This window comes from Vulpes vulpes, chromosome X, assembly GCF_048418805.1.
Source record: "Vulpes vulpes isolate BD-2025 chromosome X, VulVul3, whole genome shotgun sequence".
In the NCBI taxonomy this organism is placed as follows: Eukaryota; Metazoa; Chordata; class Mammalia; order Carnivora; family Canidae; genus Vulpes; species Vulpes vulpes.
Window position 1 is genome coordinate 47,551,733 of NC_132796.1, and position 15,877 is coordinate 47,567,609.

Here is a 15,877-nt window from a genome sequence, read left to right on the forward strand (position 1 = left end):
ATCTGGCCCTGGAGTCTTGTGTCTCGGGAGGTTTTTGATGACTGCTTCAATTTCCTCCCTGGTTATTGGCCTGTTCAGGTTTTCTATTTCTTCCTGCTCCAGTTTTGGTAGTTTGTGGCTTTCCAGGAATGCATCCATTTCTTCTAGATTTCCTAATTTATTGGCATACAGCTGTTCATAATATGTTTTTAGAATCGTTTGTATTTCCTTGGTGTTGGTAGTGATCTCTCCTTTCTCATTCATGATTTTATTAATTTGAGTCTTCTCTCTCTTCTTTTTAATAAGGTTCGCTAATGGTTTATCTATCTAATTAATTCTTTCAAAGAACCAACTCCTGGTTCTGTTGATCTGTTCCACAGTTCTTTTGGTCTCGATATCATTTAGTTCTGCTCGAATTATAATTAACTGTCTTCTTCTGCTGGGGGTGGGGTCCATTTGTTGCTTTTTCTCTAGTTCCTTTATGTGTAAGGTGAGCTTTTGAATTTGGGTTCTTTCCAGTTTTTGAATGGATGCTTGTATTGCGATGTATTTCCCCCTCAGGACTGCTTTTGCTGCGTCCCAAAGATTTTGAACGGTTGTATCTTCATTCTCATTAGTTTCCATGAATCTTCTCAATTCTTCCTTAATTTCCTGGTTGACCTTTTCATCTTTTAGCAGGATGGTCCTTAACCTCCATGTGTTTGTGGTCCTTCCAAACTTCTTGTTGTGATTAAGTTCTAATTTCAAGGCATTATGGTCTGAGAATATACAGGGGACTATCCCGATCTTTTGGTATCGGTTCAGACCCGATTTGTGACCCAGTATGTGTTCTATTCTGGAGAAAGTTCCATGTGCACTTGAGAAGAATGTGTATTCAGTTGAGTTTGGATGTAAAGTTCTGTAGATATCTGTGAAATCCATCTGGTCCAGTGTATCATTTAAAGCTCTCGTTTCTTTGGATATGTTGTGCTTAGAAGACCTATCTAGTATAGAAAGAGCTAGATTGAAATCACCAAGTATAAGTGTATTATTATCAAAGTATTTCTTCAGTTTGGTTATTAATTGGTTTAAATATTTGGCGGCTCCCACATTTGGGGCATATATATTGAGAATTGTTAAGTCTTCTTGTTGGATAGATCCTTTGAGTATGAGATAGTGTCCCTCTTCATCTCTCACTATAGTCTTCAGGGTAAAGTTTAATTTATCTGATATAAGGATGGCTACCCCTGCTTTCTTTTGAGGACCATTTGAATGGTAAATGGTTCTCCAACCTTTCATTTTCAGGTTGTAGGTGTCCTTCTGTCTAAAATGAGTCTCTTGTAGACAGCAAATAGATGGGTCCTGCTTTTTAATCCAGTCTGAAACCCTGCGCCTTTTGATGGGGTCATTAAGCCCATTCACGTTCAGAGTTACTATTGATAGATATGAGTTTAGTGTCATCATATCTATTCAGTCCTTGTTTTTGTGGATTGTTCCACTGAACTTCTTCTTAAAGGGGAGTTTTAAGAGTCCCCCTTACAATTTCTTGCAGAGCTGGTTTGGAGGTTACATATTCTTTCAGTTCCTGCCTGTCTTGGAAGCTCTTTATCTCTCCTTCCATTTTGAATGAAAGCCTTGCTGGATAGAGTATTCTTGGTTGCATGTTCTTCTCATTTAGGACCCTGAATATATCCTGCCAGCCCTTTCTGGCCTGCCAGGTCTCTGTGGAGAGGTCTGCTGTTACCCTAATATTCCTCCCCATAAAAGTCAGGGACTTTTTTTCTCTTGCTGCTTTAAGGATCTTCTCCTTATCTTTGGAATTTGCAAGCTTCACTATTAAATGTCGAGGTGTTGATCGGGTTTTGTTGATTTTAGGGGGGGATCTCTCTATTTCCTGGATCTGAATGCCTCTTTCCCTTCCCAGATTCGGAAAGTTTTCAGCTAGGATTTGTTCAAATACATATTCTGGCCCTCTGTCCCTTTCTGCGCCCTCGGGAACCCCAATTAAACGTAGGTTTTTCTTCCTCAGGCTGTCATTTATTTCCCTTAATCTATCCTCATGGTCTTTTAATTGCCTGTCTCTTTTTTCCTCAGTTTCCCTCTTTGCCATCAGCTTGTCTTCTATGTCACTCACTCGTTCTTCCACCTCGTCAAGCCTCGTCGTTAGGACTTCTAGCTTGGATTGTATCTCATTTAATTGATTTTTAATTTCTGCCTGATTGGATCTCAATTCTGCAGTCATGAAGTCTCTTGAGTCCTTTATGGTTTTTTCTAGAGCCACCAGTAGCTGTATAATAGTGCTTCTGAATTGGCTTTCTGACATTGAATTGTAATCCATATTTTGTAACTCTGTGGGAGAGAGGGCTGTTCCTGATTCTTTTTTTTGAGGTGAGGTTTTCCTTCTAGTCATTTTGCTCAGTGCAGAGTGGCCAAAAACAAGTTGTATTGGGAAAAGGAGAAAAAGAGAGAGAAGGAAAGAAAAGAGAAAAAGAAAAAAGAGAAAGAAGAAAAAAAGGGGGGGAAAAAGAGAAGAAAAAGAAAGAAAGGAGAAAAAAGAAAAAAAAGGGGGGGTGGGGGACGCAATCAGAAATCAAGAAGAAAGAGAGAAAAGAAAAAAAAAAAGCACAAAACAAAACAAAACAAAAAACAAAACAAAACAAAAAAAAAAACACGGGGGAGTATCTTCCGATTCTGTGTTCAAGTCCCTTGACTTCCCTTGGAACTGGTCCGTGTCGCTGGTCTTCTGGGGGAGGGGCCTGCTGTGCTGATTCTCAGGTGTTAGCACTTGGGGGAGCTGCTCTGCCCCTGCCTGGTGCAGGGCTCAGTGGGGGTTGTTCACCCCGTGAGGCCCCGGGAGGAAGCCACAGTGGCGGGGGCAGCTCTGGGACCCTGAAGTCAGCCCCCGCAGTAGCTCCGGGGCTCTCCGTCTGCAGGGCCTGGAGGCTCCCAGGCGGGGCCGCTGATCTGCTCAGTTCCAGGCAGGAGCGTCCTCGCTGTCCTGGGCCCTCCCGGCCTCTGCCTGTCCCGGGGGGAGGCCGGATCCTGGGCTGTGTCCCGGCGCCCTGTGCTCCGGGGCCTGCGCTGTTGGATTCGCGCTCCCGGCGGTGCAGCCCCCTCCGCGGAGCCGCCGCCCGAGCCCCTCCGAGCTGTTCCCGGAGTCGCGCCGCCCCCTCCGGGCTGAGCTTCTTCCTCCGCCCGAGCCGCCGCTGCCGAGCTGTTCCCGGAGCCGCGCCGCCCCCTCCGGGCTGAGCTTCTTCCTCCGCCCGAGCCGCCGCTGCCGAGCTGTTCCCGGAGTCGCGCCGCCCCCTCCGCGGAGCTTCTTCCTCTGCCCGAGCCGCCGCTGCCGAGCTGTTCCCGGAGCCGCGCCGCCCCCTCCGTGGAGCCGCTGCCCGAGCCCCTCCGAGCTGCTCCGGGTCCCGCCGAGCGCTGCAGCCCTTAGGGAGCTCGGCGCACTCTCCGGGGCGCAGTTCCTCTGTTACTGTCCCAGGCAGCCCGAGGGCGTCCCCGCCTTTCTGGGGATCCTGCTCCAATTCCCGGGGAGCCCCTTTCCCCCGGAAGGTTGGTGCAGCTCCTGCTCCTCCGGGACGGGGCTCTCCTGTCCTGGGGACACTCGCCCCGGCCTCAGCCCGGCTCCTCGGGGCCCCTCCCCCTTGGAGGCCTTTTGTTCCTTTATTTCTTTTTCCCCGTCTTCCTACCTTGATAGAAGCGCGAACTCTTCTCACTGTAGCGTTCCAGCTGGTCTCTCTTTAAATCTCAGGCTGAATTCGTAGATTTTCAGGATGATTTGAATGTTTTCTAGGTAATTTGTTGAGGACAAGTGACTTGGAGACCCTACTCTGCCGCCATCTTGCCCCTCCTCTCTTTCCAGTTTTTGAACGGATTCTTGTGTTGCGATATATTTCCCCCTCAGGACTGCTTTTGCTGCATCCCAAAGATTTTGAACGGTTGTATCTTCATTCTCATTAGTTTCCATGAATCTTTTAAATTCTTCCTTAATTTCCTGGTTGACCCTTTTATCTTTTAGCAGGGTGGTCCTTAACCTCCACGTGTTTGAAGTCCTTGAAAACTTCTGGTTGTGATTTAGTTCTAATTTCAAGGCATTATGGTCTGAGAATATGCAGGGGATTATCCCAATCTTTTGGTATCAGTTCAGACCCTATTTGTGACCCAGTATGTGGTCTATTCTGGAGAAAGTTCCATGTGCACTTGAGAAGAATATGTATTCAGTTGAGTTTGGATTTAAGTTCTGTAGATATCTGTGAAATCCATCTGGTCCAGTGTATCATTTAAAGCTATTGTTGCCTTGGAGATGTTGTGTTTAGAAGACCTATCGAGTATAGAAAGCACTAGATTGAAGTCACCAAGTATAAGTGTATTATTATCTAAGTATTTCTTCACTTTGGTTATTAATTGATTGATATATTTGGCAGGTGCCACATTCGGGTCATATAGATTGAGGATTGTTAAGTCCTCTTTTTGGATAGATAACTTGAAGTATGATATAGTGTCCCCCTTCATCTCTCACTAAAGTCTTCGCGGTAAATTTTTGTTTATCTGATATAAGAATGGCTATCCCTGCTTTCTTTTGAGGACCATTTGAATGGTAAATGGTTCTCCAACCTTTTATTTTCAGGCTGTAGGTGTCCTTCTGTCTAACATGAGTGTCTTGTAGACAGCAAATAGATGGGTCCTGCTTTTTTATCCAGTCTGAAACCCTGCGCCTTTTGATGGGGTCATTAAGCCCGTTCACGTTCAGAGTTACTATTGACAGATATGAGTTTAGTGTCATCATGATACCTATTCAGTCCTTGTTTTCGTGGATTGTTCCACTGGACTTCTTCTTAAAGAGAATTTTAAGAGTCCCTCTTAAAACTTCTTGCAGAGCTGGTTAGGAGGTCACATATTCTTTCAGTTCCCTCCTGTCTTGGAAGCTCTTTATCTCTCCTTCCATTTTGAATGAGAGCCTTGCTGGATAAAGTATTCTTGGATGCATGTTCTTCTCATTTAGGACTCTGAATAGATCCTGCCAGCCCTTTCTGGCCTGCCAGGTCTCTGTGGAGAGGTCTGCTGTTACGCTAATACTCCTCCCCATAAAAATCAGGGATTTCTTGTCTCTTGCTGATTTAAGGATCTTCTCTTTATCTTTGGAATTTGCAAGCTTAACTATTAAATGTCGAGGTGTTGAACGGTTTTTATTGAGTTTAGGCGGGGGGGGGAATCTATTTCCTGGATCTGAATGCCTGTTTTCCTTCCCAGATTAGGAAAGTTTTCAGCTATGATTTGTTCAAATACATATTCTGGACCTCTGTCCCTTTCGGCGCCCTCAGGAACCCCAATTAAACGTAGGTTTTTCTTCCTCAGGCTGTCTTTTTTTCCCCTATATCTTTCTTCATGGTCTTTTAATTGTTTGTGTCTTTTTTCCTCAGTTTCCCTCTTTTCCATCAACTTGTCTTCTATGTCACTCACTCGTTCTTCCACCTCGTTAACCCTCGTCTTTAGGACTTCTAGTTTGGATTGCATCTCATTCAATTGATTTTTAATTTCTGCCTGATTAGATCTGAATTCTGCAGTCATGAAGTCTCTTGAGTCTTTTAAGCTTTTCTCTAGAGCCACCAGTAGCTGTATAATAGTGCTTCTGAATTGGCTTTCTGACATTGAATTGTAATCCAAATTTTGTAACTCTGTGGGTGAGAGGACTGTTTCTGATTCTTTCTTTTGGGGTGAGGTTTTCCTTCTCCTAAATTTGCTCATTGTAGTGTTCCCAAAAGGAGTTGTATTGGGAAAATGAGAAAAAGAGAGGAGAGAAAGAAGGAAAGAAAAGAGAAAAAGAAAAAAGAAAAAAGGAAGAGAAAAAAAAGAGAAGAAAAAGAGAAAGAAAAAGAAAAAGAAAGAAAGGAAAAAAGGGTGGGGGAAGCAAACAGAAATCCAAAAGAGAAAAAATTACAGGGGAGTTCCTTCTGATTCTGTATACTTTAAGTCCCTTGACTTCCCCTGGACCTTGTCCGTCTAGTTCGTCTTCTGGGGGAGGGGCCTGTTGTGCTGATTTTCAGGTGTTAGCACTTGGGGGAGCTGCTCTGCCCCCTGCCTAGTGCAGGGCTCAGTGGGGGTTGTTTACCCCATGAGGCCCCAGGAGGAACAACCATAGTGGCGGCAGCCAGCTCTTGGAGCCCTGGATTCAGCTCCCGCAGTAACTATAGAGCTCTTCGTCTGCAGGGGCCTGGATGCTCCGGGGGCGGGGCCGCTGATCTGCTCAGCTCGGGGCAGGAGCGTCCTTGCTGTCCTGGGCCCTCCTGGCCTCTGCCTGTCCCAGGGGGAGGTCGGATCCTGGGCTGTGTCCCCGGTGCCCTGTGCTCTGGGGCCTGCACTGTTGTATTCGGTTCTCGGCAGCACAGCCCCCTCTCCGTGGAGCCTCCGCCCGAGCCCCTCTGAGCTGCTCCCGGAGCCACGCAGCCCCCTCCGCATGGAGCCTATTCCTCTGCCGGAGCCCCTCGGAGCTGCTCCCAGGTCAATGCGTGTGCGCTCTGCAGCCCTTTAGGGAGCTCAGCGCACTCTCCCTGGTGCGCAGTTGCTCTGTTAGTGTCCCAGGGAGCCTGAGGGCATCCCCGCCCTTCCTGGGGTCCTCCTCTAACTCCTTGCGAGTGCCTTTCTGCCCGGGAAGATTGGTGAAGCTCCTGTTTCTCTGGGACGGAACTTTCCTGTCCTGGGGGCACTTGCCCCGGCCTTAGCCTGGCTCCTTGCGGGGCCCCTCCCCCTTGGATGCCTTTTGTTTCTTTAATTCTTTTTTCTCCCGTCTTCCTACCTTGATAGAAGCGCGAACTCTTCTCACTGTAGCATTACAGCTGTTCTCTCTTTAAATCTCAGGCCGAATTCGTAGATTTTCAGGATGATTTGAAGGTTATCTAGGTAATTTGGTGAGGACAGGTGATTTGGGGACCCTCCTCTTCCCTTACTATTTCTTGCACAGCTGACTTGGTGATCACATGTTCTTTCAGTTTCTGCCTATCTTGCAAGCTCTTTATCCCTCCTTCTATTCTCAATGAGAGCCTTGCTGGATAAACTATCTTGGCTACAGGTTCTTCTCATTTAGTATCCTGAATATATCCTGCCAGCCCTTTCTGGCCTGCCAGGTCTCTGGAGGAGAGGTCTGCTGTTAACCTAATACTTCTCCTTATAAAGGTTAGGGATCTCTTGTCTCTCGCTGCTTTAAGGATCTTTTCTTTATCTTTGAAATTTGCAAATTTTACTATTAAATATCGGGGTATTGAACGGTGTTTATTGTTTTTAGGGGGGGATCTATCTCCTGGTTCTGAATGCCTGTTTCCCTCCCCAATTTAGGGACGTTCTCAGCGATGATTTGTTCAAATATGCTTTCTGTTCCTCTGTCTCTTTGGCGTCCTCTGGAACACCAATTAAATGTAGATTTTTCCTTCTGAGGCTGTCATTTATTTCCCTTAACCTTTCCTCATGATCTTTTTTTCCTCTTTTTTCCTCAGCTTCCTTCTTTGCCATCAACTTGTTTTCTATGTAACTCACTCGTTCTTCTACCTTGTTAAACCTCATTGTTAGAACCTCCAGTTTGGATTGCATGTAATTTAATAGATTTTTAATTTCCGCCTGAGTAGATCTAAATTCTGCAGTCATGAAATCTCTTGAATCTTTTATGCTTTTTTACAGAGCCACCATTAGCTTTATAATTGTGCTTCGGAATTGGCTTTCTGACATCAAATTATCATCCAAATCCTGTAACTCTGTGGGAGAGAGGACTGTTTCTGATTCTTTCTTTTGTGGTGAGTTCTTCTTTATAGTCATTTTGATCAGTGCAGAGTGGCTAAAACATATTGTACTGGAATAGGAGAAAAAGAGAAAAAGGAGTGGGGGAATAAACAAAAAACAAAAAACAAGAAGGGGTAGTCTCTGATTCTATATACTTTAATTCCCTCAATTTCCCCTGGAACTTTCCAGTGCTGCTTGGTCAAGAACTTGCTCTTCCCTTGACTTCCAACTTGTCTTCTGGGGGAGGGGCCTGCTGTGCTGATTTTCAGGTGTGTGCACCTGGGAGAGCTGCCCTACCCCCTGCCAGGTGCACAGCTCAGTGGCAGCTGTTTTTCCTCTGAGGGCTCTGCTCCCTGGTGGCCCAATTCCACCCCTTGTATGAGGAGACACCAGGTGGAACAACAAGAGTGAGGGCGGTCAGCTCTCTAGCCCTGGAGTAAGCTCCAGCAGTAACTACTGCAGTTTCTCAGTCCAGAGGGGCCTGGGTGTTCTGGGGGCTGGGGGTGCTGATCTGCACAGCTCAGGGTCGCCCGGTTGCTGGAACGTCCTTGCTGCCCTGTGACCTCCCGGCCTAATCCTGTCCCAGGGGAGCACTGGATCTTGGTCTGTTTCCCCTGGTGCCTTATGCTCTGGGGACTGCGCTGCTGGAATTGGGCTCCCAGGGTCATGCAGGCCCTCTGCGCTGGAGCTGCAGCCTGAGTCGCTGCCTGAGGTGCTCCCGGGGCTGAACCAAGGGTGCGCTCCCGCCCTTTAGAGAGTTCGGCCCACGGGGTGTGGCACGCTCTCCCCCCTCGGCGCAGTTCCTCTGTTAGTGACCCTGGGGGCTGATGGCATTACTGCCCCTCCTGGGATCCTGCCCAAGCTCCCTGTGAGTGCCTTTCCATCCTGGGAAGATTCGTAAAGTTCCTGATTCTCCGGGACTGGGCTTTTCTGTCCTGGAGGCTCTTGCAGCCGGCCTTAGCCCAGATCCTCGTGGTGGATCCTCCCCCTTGGATGCTTGTTTATTTCTTTATTTTTTCCCTCTTCCTACCTTGATAGAAGTGCAAACTCTTCTCACTGTAGCATTCCAGTGGTTCTCTCTTTAAATCTCAGGTGGAATTCATAGGTTTTCAGGATGATTTGTAAGTTATCTAGTTTAGTTGGTGGGGATAGGTGACTTGGGCATCCTTCTCTTCTGCCATCTTAGCCCGCCTCTTGATAAGTTCTTTTTTTAAAGATTTTATTTATTTATTCATGAGATACAGAGAGAGAGAGAGACAGGGAGACAGAGAGAGAGAGAGAGAGAGAGAGAGGCAGAGACACAGCAGAGGGAGAAGCAGGCTCCATGCAGGGAGCCCGATGTGGGACTCCATCTCAGGTCTCCAGGATTATGCCCTGGGCAGAAGGTGGTGCTAAACTGCTGAGCCACCTGCCCTGATCAGTTCTTTATATATTTTGGATACTAGCCCTTTATCTGATAAGACATTTGCAAATAACTTCTCCCATTTCATAAGCTGCCTTATAATTTTGTTGTTTCCTTTGCTGTGCAAAAGCTTTTTATCTTGATGCAGTCCCAATAGTTCATTTTTGCTTTTGTTTTTCTTGCCATTGGAGACATGTCAAGCAAGAAGTTGTTGCAGCCAAGATCAAAGATGTTGCTGCCTGTGTTCTGTAAGGGTTTTGATGGATTCCTGTTTCACATTTAGGTCTTTCATCCATTCTGAGTTTATTTTTGTGTATCTTGTAATGAAGTGCTCTAGTTTCATTCTTCTGCATGTGGCTGTCCAATTTTCCCAACACCATTTGTTAAGGAGACTGTCCTTTTACCATTGGATATTCTTTCCTGCTTTGTCATAGATTAGTTGACCATACATTTGAAGGTCAATTTCTGGGTCCTCTATTTTGTTCCATTGATCTATGTGTATGTTTTTGTGACAGTACCACATTGTCTTGCTAATTATAGCTTTGTAATACAGCTTGAAATCTGGGATTGTGATGACTCCAGTTTTGGTTTTCTTTTCCAATATTCCTTTGGCTGCTTGGGGTCTTTTTGGGGTTTATACAAATTTTAAGATCAGTTTTTCGAGCTCTGTGAAAAATGCTGATGGTATTTTGATAGAGATTGACTTGAATGTGTAGATTGATTTAGGTAGCATAGATGTTTTAACAATATTAGTTATTCCAATCCATGATCATGGAACATTTTTCCATTATTTCTGCCTTCCTCAATTTCTTTCAGAAGTGTTCTATAGTTTTCAGAGTACAGAACATTTACCTCTTTGGTTAAGTTTATTTCTAGGTAGCATGGTTTTTGATGCAACTGTAAATGGGATTGATTCATGGATTACTCTTTCTGTCAGTTCATTGTTAGTATATAGAAATGCAACTGACTTCTATGCAGTGATTTTCTATCCTGCCAATTTGCTGAATCCTGTATGAGTTCTAGCAGTTTTGGGGTGGAGTCTTTTGAGTTTTCTACATAGAGTATCATGTCACCTGGAAAGAGGAAACGTTTGACTTCCTCTTTGCCTATTTGGATGCCTTTTATTTATTTTTATTGTCTGATTATTGAGGCTAGGACTTCCAGTACTGTGTTGCATAATATTGGTGAGAGTAGACATCCCTGTCGTGTTCCTGACCTTTGAAAAACTCTCAGTTTTTCTCCTTTGAGGATGAGATTTGCTGTGGACTTTTCATAGATGGCCTTTATGATGCTGATGTATGTTTCTTCTATCCCAACACAGAATAGAGTTTTGATCAAGAAATGATTAGATATTTCATCAAATGATTTTTCTGCATCTTTTGAGAGTATCATATGGTCTTCTCTTTTCTTGTTAATGGTGTCTCACATTGATTGATTTGCAGATATTGAGGCAAACTGGCAGGCGAGGAATAAATACCACTTGGTAGCTCTGAATAATCCTTTTAATGTACCATTGGATCCTATTAGCTAGTATCTTGTTGAGAAGTTTTGCATCCATGTACATTAGAGATATTGGTCTGCAATTCTCCTTTTGGTGAGGTCTTTGGTTTTGGGATGAAGGTAATTCTGGTGTCATAGAATGGATTTGGAAGTTTTCCTTCCTTTTCAATTTTTAGAATAGTTTGAGAAGAATAGGTTTTAACTCTTCTTCAAATATTTAGTAGAATTCCCCTTTGAAGCCATGTGAACATGGACTTTTGTTTGTTGGGATATGTTTATATACTGATTCAGTTTTTTTCTGGTGACTAGTCTGTTCACGTTTTCTATTTCTTCCTACTTCAGTTTTGATAGTTTATATATTTCTAGGACTTTTATCCCTTTCCTCCAGGTTGCCCAATTCGTTGGCACATAGTTTTTCATATTATTCTCTTAAAATTGTATATATTTCTGTGGTGTTGGATTTGACTTCTCTCTCATTCATGATTTTATTTATGTAGGCCCTTTCTGTTTGCTTTTTCATTTATTTGCCTAGATGTTTATCAATTTTTTCAAAGAACCATCTCCTAGTTTCATTGTTCTGTTCTTTTTTTTTTAGTTTCTATAACATTAATACTCTAATTTTATTATTTCCTGCCTTCTTCTGACTTTACCCTTCATTTCTTCTTCTTTCTCTAGCTCCTTTACGTGTAAAGTTAGCTTTTTCATTTGGGATTTTCTACTTCTTCTGGCAGGCCTATATGGCTATATCCTTCCCTCTTGTTACTGCTTTTGCTGCATCCAAAAGTATTTAGACTGTCATGTTTTCATTTTTATTTGTTTCCACGTATTCTTTTTTAAGTATTTTTTTATTGGAGTTCGATTTGCCAATATATAGCATAATACCCAGTGTTTATCCCATCAAGTACCCCACGGAGTGCCCATCCCCCAGTCACCCCAACCCCCTTTCACCACCCATTCTTCATTTACCAGAGTTAGGTGTCTCTCATGTTCTGTCACCCACTATGATATGTCCCACTCATTCTCTCTCCTTTCCCCATTATTCCCTTTTGCTATTTTTATATTCCCCAAAGGAAGGAGACCATATAATGTTTGTCTTTCTCTGATTGACTTACTTCACTCAGCATAATACCCTCCAGTTCTATCTGTGTCAAAGCAAATGGTGGGTATTCATCCTTCCTAATGGCTGAGTAATATTCCATGGTATGTGTAGACCACATCTTCTTTATTCATTCATCTATTGATAGATACCGAGGCTCCATCCACAGTTTGACTATTGTGGACATTGCTGCTATAAACATTGGGGTGCAGGAGTCTCAGAGTTTCACTGCATCTGTATCTTTGGGGTAAATTCCTAGAAGTGCAATTGTTGGGACGGAGGGTAGCTCTATGTTTCACTCTTTGAGGAACCTCCACACAGTTATCCAGAGTGGCTGTTCCAGTTCACCTTCCCATCAACAGTGTAAGACGGACACTCCCAGTGTTTCCCCATTGAGAATGATATTTGCTGTGGGCTTTCTGTAGATGGCTTTTAAGATGCTGAGAGTGTTCCCTCTATCCCTAAACTCTGAAGTGTTTTGATCAGGAATGGATGCTGTATTTTGTCAAATGCTTTCTATGCATCTATTGAGAGGATCATATGGTTCTTGTTTTTTCTCTTGTTGATATGATTAATCATGTTGATTGCTTTACAAGTGTTGAAGTAGCCTTGCATCCCCCGATAAATCCCAATTGTTCGTGGTGAATAATCTTCTTAATGTACTGTTGGATCCTATTGGCTACTATCGTGTTGAGAATTTTTGCATCTGTGTTCATCAGGGATATTGGTCTATAATTCTCCTTTTTGGTGGGATCTTTGTCTGGTTTTGGAATTAAGGTGATGCTGGCCTCATTCAACGAGTTTGGAAGTGTTCCATCCCTTTTTATCTTTTGGAACAGCTTTAGTAGAATAGGTATTGTTTTGTGGGCTCCAGGTGCGCAGGCGCACCTGGCCCTCCAAAAAAAAAAAAAAATTTTAAAAAAAAGAAGAAAAAGAATAGGTATTGTTTCTTATTTAAAAGTTAGATAGAATTACCCTGGGAAGCCATCTGGCCCTGGACTTTTGTGTCTTGGGAGGTTTTTGATGAATGCTTCAATATCGTTCCTGGTTATTGGCCTGTTCAGGTTTTCTATTTCTTCCTGTTCCAGTTTTGGTAGTTTGTGTTTTTCCAGAAATGCATCCATTTCTTCTAGATTGCCTAATTTCTTGGCATAGCTGCTCATAATATGTTTTTAAAATTGTTTTTATTTCCTTGGTATTGGTGTTAATCTCTCCTTTTTCATTCATGATTTTATTAATTAGAGTCTTTTCTCTTTTGTTTTTAATAAGGCTGGCTAATGGTTTATCTATCTTCTTGCTTCTTTCAAAGAACCAACTCCTGGTATCGTTGATTGTTCTACTGTTCTTTCTGTCTCTATTTCATTGAGTTCTGATCGAATCTTTATTAACCCTCTTCTTCTGCTGGGTGTAGGTGTTATTTGCTGTTCTTTCTCCAGTTCCTTTAGATGCAAGGTTAGCTTGTGTATTTGAGTTTTTTCCAATATTTTGATGGAGCCTTGTATTGCCATGTATTTCCCTCTCAGGACTGCTTTTGCTGTAACCCAAAGATTTTCTTCATATTCATTAGTTCCCATGAATCTTTTTATTTTTTTCTCAATTTCCTGTTTGACCCTTTCATCTTTTAGCAGGATGGTCTTTAACCTCCACGTATTTGAATTTCTCCAAATTTCTTCTTGGATTGAGTTCAAGTTTCAAAGCATTATGGTCTGAACATATGCAGGGGACAATCCCAATCTTTTGGTATCTGATAAGACCTGATTTGTGACCCACTATGTGGTATATTCTGGAGAAAGTTGAGAAGAAGGTGTATTCAGTTGTGTTTGGATGTAAAGTTCTGTAAATATCTGTGAAATACATCTGGTCCAGTGTATCATTTAAACCTCTTGTTTCTTTGGAGATGTTGTGCTTAGAATATCTGACATTTGCAGAAAGTGCCACGTTAAAGTCTCCCACTTTTAGTGTATTATTATCTATGTCTTTACTTTGGTTATTAGGTGATATACATGGCAGCTTCCACATTAGGGGCATAAATCTTCATGACTGTAGGTCCTCTTGCTGGATAGATCCCTTAAGTATGATATAGTGTCCATCTTAATCCCTTCCTACAGTCTTTAGGATATACTTTGATTTATCTGATATGAGGATGGCTACCCCTGCTTTCTTTTGAGGACTATTTGAATGGTAAATCGTTCTCCAACCTTTCATTTTCAGGCTGGAGGTGTCCTAGGTCTAAAATGTGTCTCTGGTAGACAGCAAATAGATGGGTCTTGCTTTTATATCCAGTGTGCAACCCTGCGTCTTTTCATGGGATCATTAAGCCCATTCACATTCAGAGTTACTATTGAAAGATATGAATTTAGTGTCATCATAATACCTATTCAGTCCCTGTTTTTTTGTGCCTGATTTCTTCGGGCTTCCTCTTTCTTTTCCAGAGTCCCCCTTACTATTTCTTGTACAGCTGGTTTGGTGGTCACATATTCTTTCAGTTTCTGCTATTATGGAAGATCTTTATCTCTCCTATTCTGATGAGAGCCTTGCTGGATAGAGTATTCTTGGCTGCAGGTTCTTCTCATTTAGGACGGTGAGTATATCCTGCCAGCACTTTCTGGCCTGCCAGGTCTCTATGGAGAGGTCTGCTATTAATCTAATATTTCTCCCAATATAAATTAGGAATCTCTTGTCTCTTGCCTCTTTAAGAATTTTCCTTTTATCTTTGGAATTTGCAAGTTTCACTACTAAATGTCTGGTTTTGAATGTTTTTTATTTTTATTGATTATAGGGGAAATCTGTCTATCTTCTGGATCTTAATGCCTGTTTCTCTCCCCAAGTTAGGAAAGTTCTCAGCTATGATTTGTTCAAATATGCTTTCTGGTCCTCTGTCTCGTTCAGAGCCCTCTGGAACCCAAATTAAACGTAGATTCTTCCTTCTGAGGCTGTCATTTATTTCCCTTAACCTTTCCTCATGATCTTTAATTGTTTTTCTCTTTTTTCCTCAGCTTACTACCTTGCCATCAACTTGTCTTCTATGTCACTCACTCGTTCTTCTACCTCATTAACCCACGTCATTAGGACCTCCTTTTTGGATTGCATGGCATTTATTTGATTTTTAATTTGAGCCTGATTAGATCTAAATTCTGCAGTCATGGAATCTCTTGAATCCTTTATGCTTTTTTCAAGAGCCATCAGTAGCTCTTTAATTGTCCTTCTGAATTCGTTTTTTAAAAAGATTTTATTTGTTTATTCATGAGAGAGACATGGGCAGGAGCAGAGACACAGGGAGAGGGAGAAGCAGGCTCCATGCAGGGAGTCTGGTCTGGGACTCTATCCCAGGTCTCCAGGATCAGGCCCTGGATTGAAGGTGGCACTAAACCACTGAGCCACCTGGGATGCACCCTAAATTTGTTTTCTGACATCAAATTGTAATCCAAATTCTGTAACTGTGTGGTGGAGAGTACTGTTTCTGATTCTTTCTTTTGTGGCAAGTTCTTCTTTCTAGTCATTTTACTCAGTGCAGAGTGGCTAAAAACGAGTTGTTGGATAAAGGAAGAAAAAAGGAAAAGCAAATCAAAAACAAAAAAGAATGAGGGGTATCCTCTTGTTTCTGTATACTGTAAATCCCTCGACTTCCCCTGGAGCGTTCCAGCACTGCTCGGTCAAGAACTTGCTCTTTCCCTGTCCTTCCAGCTGGTCTTCTGGGGCAGGGGCCTGCTGTGCTGATTCTTAGGTGTGTGCATCTGGGGGTGGTGCCCTGCCTCCTGCCAGGTGCATGGCTCAGTGGAAGCTGTTTATCCTGTGAGGCCCCTGTTTCCTTGTGGCCCACTCGGTCCCATGTATAGGGTGACGGCAGAAGGGACAACAACACTGACAGTGACCAGCTGTCCAGTTCTGGCGTCTGCTCCCACTGTAACTACCGCAGTCTCCCAGTCTGCACTGGCCTTGATGCTCCTGGGGGCAGGGGGCACTGATCTGTACAACTTGGGGGCACCCAACGCCAGGAGCATCCTCGCTGTTCTGCACCCTCTCCCCCTCTGTCTGTTCCAGGGGAACACAGGATCCTGTGCTGTGTCCCCCGGCACCCTGGTATCCTGGGCCTGTGCTGCTGGAATCATGCTCCTGGGGCCGAAGCTCCCGGAGGCATCAGGGAACAG

General features: G+C 43.6%; 1 protein-coding gene across 7 annotated transcripts in view; it reads left to right on the top strand.

Annotated features, from left to right (window-relative positions):
- The window catches only part of ZC3H12B (zinc finger CCCH-type containing 12B), a 443,182-nt gene that overhangs the window by 234,886 nt on the left and 192,419 nt on the right, over positions 1-15,877 (top strand). For 2 of the 7 annotated variants that reach the window (XM_072744684.1, XM_072744682.1), the window contains exon 1: positions 7,633-7,745. The exons of the other annotated variants lie outside the window; for them this stretch is intronic. The gene's annotated coding sequence lies outside the window, so the exon portion shown is untranslated. Of the gene's footprint in view, positions 1-7,632; positions 7,746-15,877 lie in introns of those variants that run through there. 7 annotated transcript variants of the gene reach the window in all.